General features: G+C 40.5%; 1 pseudogene; it reads right to left on the reverse strand.

Moving 5' to 3' along the window:
- Nucleotides 1-631: 631 nt before the first annotated feature.
- On the reverse strand, nucleotides 632-2,501 carry LOC106701344 (zinc finger protein 502-like; annotated as a pseudogene).
- Between the last annotated feature and the right edge of the window lie 3,551 nt (nucleotides 2,502-6,052).

The raw sequence follows: 6,052 nt of genomic DNA on the forward strand, positions 1-6,052 counted from the left end.
AACTATGATATTAAAACAGATGCATCCGTCCGATATTTCAACATTGACGGGAAACAGTGGAAACAGTTTTTAAACAGACTTTATTTTAAAGATAAAATCAATAGATGGTGACTGAACTGTTAAGATTGTGTTCTTGGAAGGAAAGTGATCAACCTATATTAAAATTTAGAACATTACTTTTGGAGAAGTTCCTGTCAAGGCTGGTCCAGTGGTCATAATGACTCTGCATTCCCAATGTGCCTTTGAACTGTGGTGTTGGAAGACTCAAGTCCCTTGGTCAGGGAGATCCAACTAGTCCATCCTAAATGATCAGTCCTAAGATCTGATGGACTGATGCAAATAAATAAATATTAAAAAAAAAAAAGAACCATCTTCTGGAAGGGACTGGGGCAGGAGGAATACATGACAGAGATGAGATGGCTGGATGGCATCACCAATTATGGACATGAGTTTGGATAAACTACTGTTGGTGAATGGACAAACACTTGCCCATTTAGATGGGGTCATTGTTGGACATTTGAGTGACTGAACTGAACCGAACTGATCCTTCATCTTCTAATGGAAAATAGATAGAAATAGTTGCAACACAAAATAAAAAGGATAATCTTTGAAGCATTAAACCATCAAAAACCTTTTTCATTCACACTAGAAACAAAGCATAGTATGGATTATTTGAGCATTGAATTACATTCATTTTGCTTTTCAACTAATCTCAAATCAAGTCATTGTAAACAAAGATACATTGCTAATAAGTGTAGCTTTCTAACAATCAACCTTCATCTCATGATCCTAGCTAAAATATCCATTTTCTATGTTTTTAAACGATGGATTGCTCTCTATACAGTAATTCTCCTACTAGAGAAAATTAAAAAAAAAAAAAAAGATGATTGATGAAATACTTTTTAGTATGCAGTCTCTGATATTTATTTCAATTTGATTTTTGATTAAATAGTTTTCTACATATTTGTTACATTTCCATAGGTTTCTTGTATAAACTCTTGTTTTCTGATGTATATTTAGGGCAAACATCTTCCATCACTTATTCATCACTCTGCAGCATGTGTTCTGAGATGTTTAGTGAGATGACCACCATGACTAAAGGCTTTGCCACATTCTGTACATTTATAAGGTTTCTCTCCAGCATGAACTTGCAAATGTGTAGTAAGAATTGAGTTCCGATTAAAGGCTTTGCCACATTCAGTGCATTTATACCGTCTCTCCCCAGTGGATTTGCTGATGTTTAGTAAGACAAGAACTGTTAATAAAGGCCTTGCCACACTCCATACATTTATAACGTCTGTCCCCCATATGAATTTGGTGATGTTGAGTAAGACTTGAACTTGTAATAAAGGTTTTGCCACATTCTTTACATTTGTATCATTTATCCCCAGTATGGATTTGATGATGTGCAGCTAAACTTGAACTCCGAATAAAGGTTTGCATCTGTACAATGATAAGGTCTCTCGCCACTATGAATTCGCTGATGTCAAGTGAGATGTGAGCAACGGATAAAGGCTTTGTCAAATTCTTTACATTTATAAGGTCTCTCCCCAGTATGAATTCGCTGATGTCCAGTAAGAAGTGAGAGACGATTAAAGGCTTTGTCACATTCTTTACATTTATAAGGTTTCTCTCCAGTATGCATTCGCTGATGTTGAGTAAGACCTGAGTTCTGATTAAAGGCTTTGCCACATTGTGTACATTTATAAGGTCTCTCCCCAGTATGAATTCGCTGACGTTGGGTAAGATGTGAGCAACATATAAAGGCTTTGCCACATTCTGTACGTTTATAAGGTTTCTCTGCAGTATACATTTGCTGATGTTGAGAAAGTGTTGAGTTGTGATTAAAGGCTTTGCAAATAAATCTGTATATTTGTAAGGTTTCTCTCCAGTATGAATTCACTGATGTTGAGTAAGATGTGAGCGAAAGATAAATGTTTTCCTACATTCTGTACATGGGAAAGGTTTCCTTCCTGTATGAATTTTCCTATGTCTACTTCTATCGGATGAGTTACAAAGACTTTCCCACATATCTTACACTTGTTTTCTTTCTGTGAATTCTGAATAGTCTGCTGTTGAACAAGTTCTGTAGACTGATTAGAAATTTTACCATATTCACTACAATTGTAAGTCTTCTCTCCAGTATGAGTGCTCTTATATAGAGAAAGACCTGACATCTGATAAAAGATATTTCTACATTTATTAATTTTAGAATCCTTGTTTGAAGATTCAGGTCCCTGATGTTTCATAAGGTTTGAGTCTCCTTCAACCTTATACCCAGTTTTATTGCCTGAATACGCTCTCACTCCATCATAAATACTCTTGCAATTATTGGGGCTGACGCTCTTACAGAAGTGTTGACTCATTTTATTATACACGGAAAGTTCTTCCATATTAACCATATCATGGGATGTATTAAACAATGATGGTTGGATTACATCTCTTCCATTATCATCAACATTATACATTTTGGCATGGGGAAAAAATATCTGTTGGTGGAAGAATAATGACCCCCTTCTCACAGATCCCTCAAGTTAATTATATTGTGAGTTTTCCCCCTCATTTTTAAAATTCCGGTGTTCAGACACGCTTGGGTGATTTTTTAATATGTTACATTGAGTATTGTTGGAATGAGTATTTGTAGTAGAGACTAGATTACCTTCCGGGGTTTCCACGTTTCCTTTCAGAGAACATGTATGTTTCAAAAAATGATGGAAATCTTTTCTTAAAAACTTACAGTTCTCATCAGATGTTGAAGACTGAAGTTGGCATTTTCCCCAATTTGACTTGCATTGCTCATTTCTTTTTGCAGTGATGTGTACCTTATGTTAACTGTCTCAGTTTCTTTATGTCCATATAAACATCCTCTCTGTCTTTCATATGCCCTCATATGTTCCCAGTCATTCATTAAATGTTCTGAGGTGAAATCTTTCATATTTTCCTAGGTTTGCTTTTGGAAATACATCTTCTAACCCTGGATTCTTTAGCATCAAATCCTGGGTATCTTGAGGAGACAGAGTTGAAAGATATCAAATAACAAGTTACTTTACCTACTATTCTCAGTGAATATCCTTAAAGATTTAAAGAAAAGTGATGACTCCTTTGCTTGTTTAAAAATAAAAAACAGACAGAAGGATCAAGATGCCAGAGGATCAGGCAGAGATGGGAGTTCATCTCTCTCCACAAACACAACAAGAATACATCAGAAATGGAAGAATTTTCACAGAGCCCCTGGTGAACACAATCAGAGGGCCTTGGACAATGAAAAGGTCAAGAAAGATTTCTGTGTTGACAGATAAGACAAGAAAAAGAAGAAGGAAAAGTAACAGGAGAGGAATTGCAGTGGGACCTGAACCTTGGGGCGATCTGAAGACAGGTCAGGTCTCCATATCCAGGAAAGGCCCTCACTGGGGGAGCCCAGTTGAGACAGAAGACGAGCCTCATTCTCTGTGGAAAGAGAACACGCCAACAGTCTGTGGCAGCAGCACAGAGTGAGACGTGTACACAGGGTACTGACCCCTGCCCTGCCCACCCAGCCTGAGAGGGTGTCCACCACTGCAGACAAGGGCTGGGTGCTGGAATGTGGGGTCTAGAGAGCAGACCCAGGCGGAGGACTGCTGTGGGCTGTGAGAGGACATCCTGCAGGAAAGGCAGGGAGGGAGGAGCTCTATAAACGGGGATGTTGTGGCAGAAGCCTGAACCACCATACAGCATAGCACCATTGCTGACTGATGACCAAAGAAGAAGCCCACCACAGCCCCTCTCCCTCTGTGCTGGCCCCTGCCTCGCCAGCATCCAGGAAGGGCCACCACCCGGGTGGGCTCTATTGAGCCCCAGCCACAGCCTCCCCCCACACACCTCCTCCACCATCAGCAGACTCCTGTGCTCTGTGGAAGCCTCTGGAGCAGACACCTGTGGGTCGGCCACATGCACAGATGGAGCTGAAAGCACAGCTAGCCCCAGGGTTAAGGAAGAGAAGCTGAAATCTCTCTTCACAGCTGCACAAACAATGCTTTTACACCCACAACTGGCTTTGTAACCTCAGCCCCTTAAGAGCATTTGAATGGAAAAGCAGACCCCATCCCCCTCACCCAGTCACAACAGGTGTAGCTTTAGCAGCTGTAGACTTTGTGGGTTCTTACATGAGGGGAATGGGCCAGGCCAGATCCTGAGCTGCCCCCACAGCACCACATCGGGTCCAGCTCCATGATGAATGCGATCCTGGCCCCTGATTTCAGTGGATCTATGCTGCTGACCTGGTGAAAACAACATCTGAGAGACCCCAGGGCCATGTGCCGGCATACACAGGGTTAAGGTGGGGTCAGAAGCAATGTCAACACAGGGTCACATGAGACTCACACAATGTGCAAAAGGTGACACACAGAGCACACCTAGAGGTGAACATCCTCAGAGGAGCAATACTCAGTGGTTTCTCTCCCAGTGGGTGTGCTCCAATCCCACCTGCCTCCACCATAGATCAGAAACAAAGTGAAGAAACAGATCTGGGGACTCTATTCCACCAACCAGGGAGCAGACTCCGCCCCTAATAGGGCAGGGATAACCAGAGAGCAATGGGAAACTCCCTTCAATATCCAGGGAAGACTCGGGTCACAATAACAGCAATCACACCCCCTATTAAGGGGATAAGGACACAAGCCTGTGGAGCAACCTCACACTCCAGGGAACAGACACCAGAAGGAAAAACTAGGATTCTGCAGCTTTCATTACACAGAACACAAACACAGAAAATTGCACAAAATGATCATACAGAGAATATGCTGTGGAGGAAGGAACAAGATAAAAGCCTATAAGAACCAATAAATGAAGAGGGGATATTAGTCAGTATAATGATTAATTTCCACCTTCAATTCAATTTAGTTGCTCAGTCATGTCCAACTGTTTGCGACCCTGTGGATGGCAGCATGCCAGGCTTCCCTGTCCATCACCAACTCCCAGACCTTGCTCAAATATATCATAAGACTGATTCTCTTTGATGTACATTGTAAAACAGTTATATTCCAATAAGAACTTTTACAAAAGATGTCTTCGTATAATCTAAAAACCTTAAGAGCGAGGAACAACAATTAAAAATATGATGGAGAATCTCCTTGGATCTCATGAGAATTTATTTGAAAACGCTTTGAGTTTCAGAGATAAACTCTGAAAATCACAAGTTTAATTGGAAGATGTAGTGACACAAAGACTTCAGTGACTGCAAATTCAAAACAATTCAAACTCAAAACAAACATGGATATTTCAAATGTTAAGTCTCAGCTGTATCTAGAGAGCTAACATAATTTTGAATATAAAAATCAAAAAAGCCTAAATAGAGGGAACCTGCCAAGTTATATATGAAGCTATCACTGTATAGACTAGTTCACATTATTTTAAACTAAATGAAGCAAAATAGCTACAAGGTAGCCAAAGAAGCTCACCTAAAGAGAGACTTGGACATTATTTTGAACAATAAAAGAGTAGGATGAAACACACCATTATATTTTGTAATCATGTAAGAGGTGAGGTATTCCAAAGCAACATCAAAAATCAGAGCGGAAAAAATACCACACGGCATAAAGGAAAGATTTAGGTTTCAACGTTGTGTAATAAAGAACTTAGGGACATGCCTGATGGTCCAGTGGGTAGAAATCTGCCTGTCAATGCAGGGGACACGGGTTCCATCCCTGGTCAGGGAAGATCCCACAAGCCTGGGAGCAACTAAGCTACTGTGACACAACTACGGAAGCCCACCTGCTCCAGAGCCTGCCAGTTATGAATACAACAACTGAACCCGTGCCTTAGAGCCAGAGCTCCACAACAAGATAGTAGCTCCTCCTAATCACAACAGAGAAAGCCCAAGTGCATCAGCAAAATCCCAGCATAGCCAAAACTAAATAAATATTAAAATTTCAAAAGAATAAGAGAATTTAGCAGGCTTTGGCCCACAGGTTCTGAAAGTTAGCTTTTACTCTTGGAATTTAAGTTTTTTCCCCTCTTGGAATTTCCTTAGTGACTGAAGTGGCTTTATTACTCTCCATTGTCCCTGATAATTTAT

This window comes from Bos mutus, chromosome 18 (genome assembly GCF_027580195.1).
Source record: "Bos mutus isolate GX-2022 chromosome 18, NWIPB_WYAK_1.1, whole genome shotgun sequence".
Taxonomy (NCBI): Eukaryota; Metazoa; Chordata; class Mammalia; order Artiodactyla; family Bovidae; genus Bos; species Bos mutus.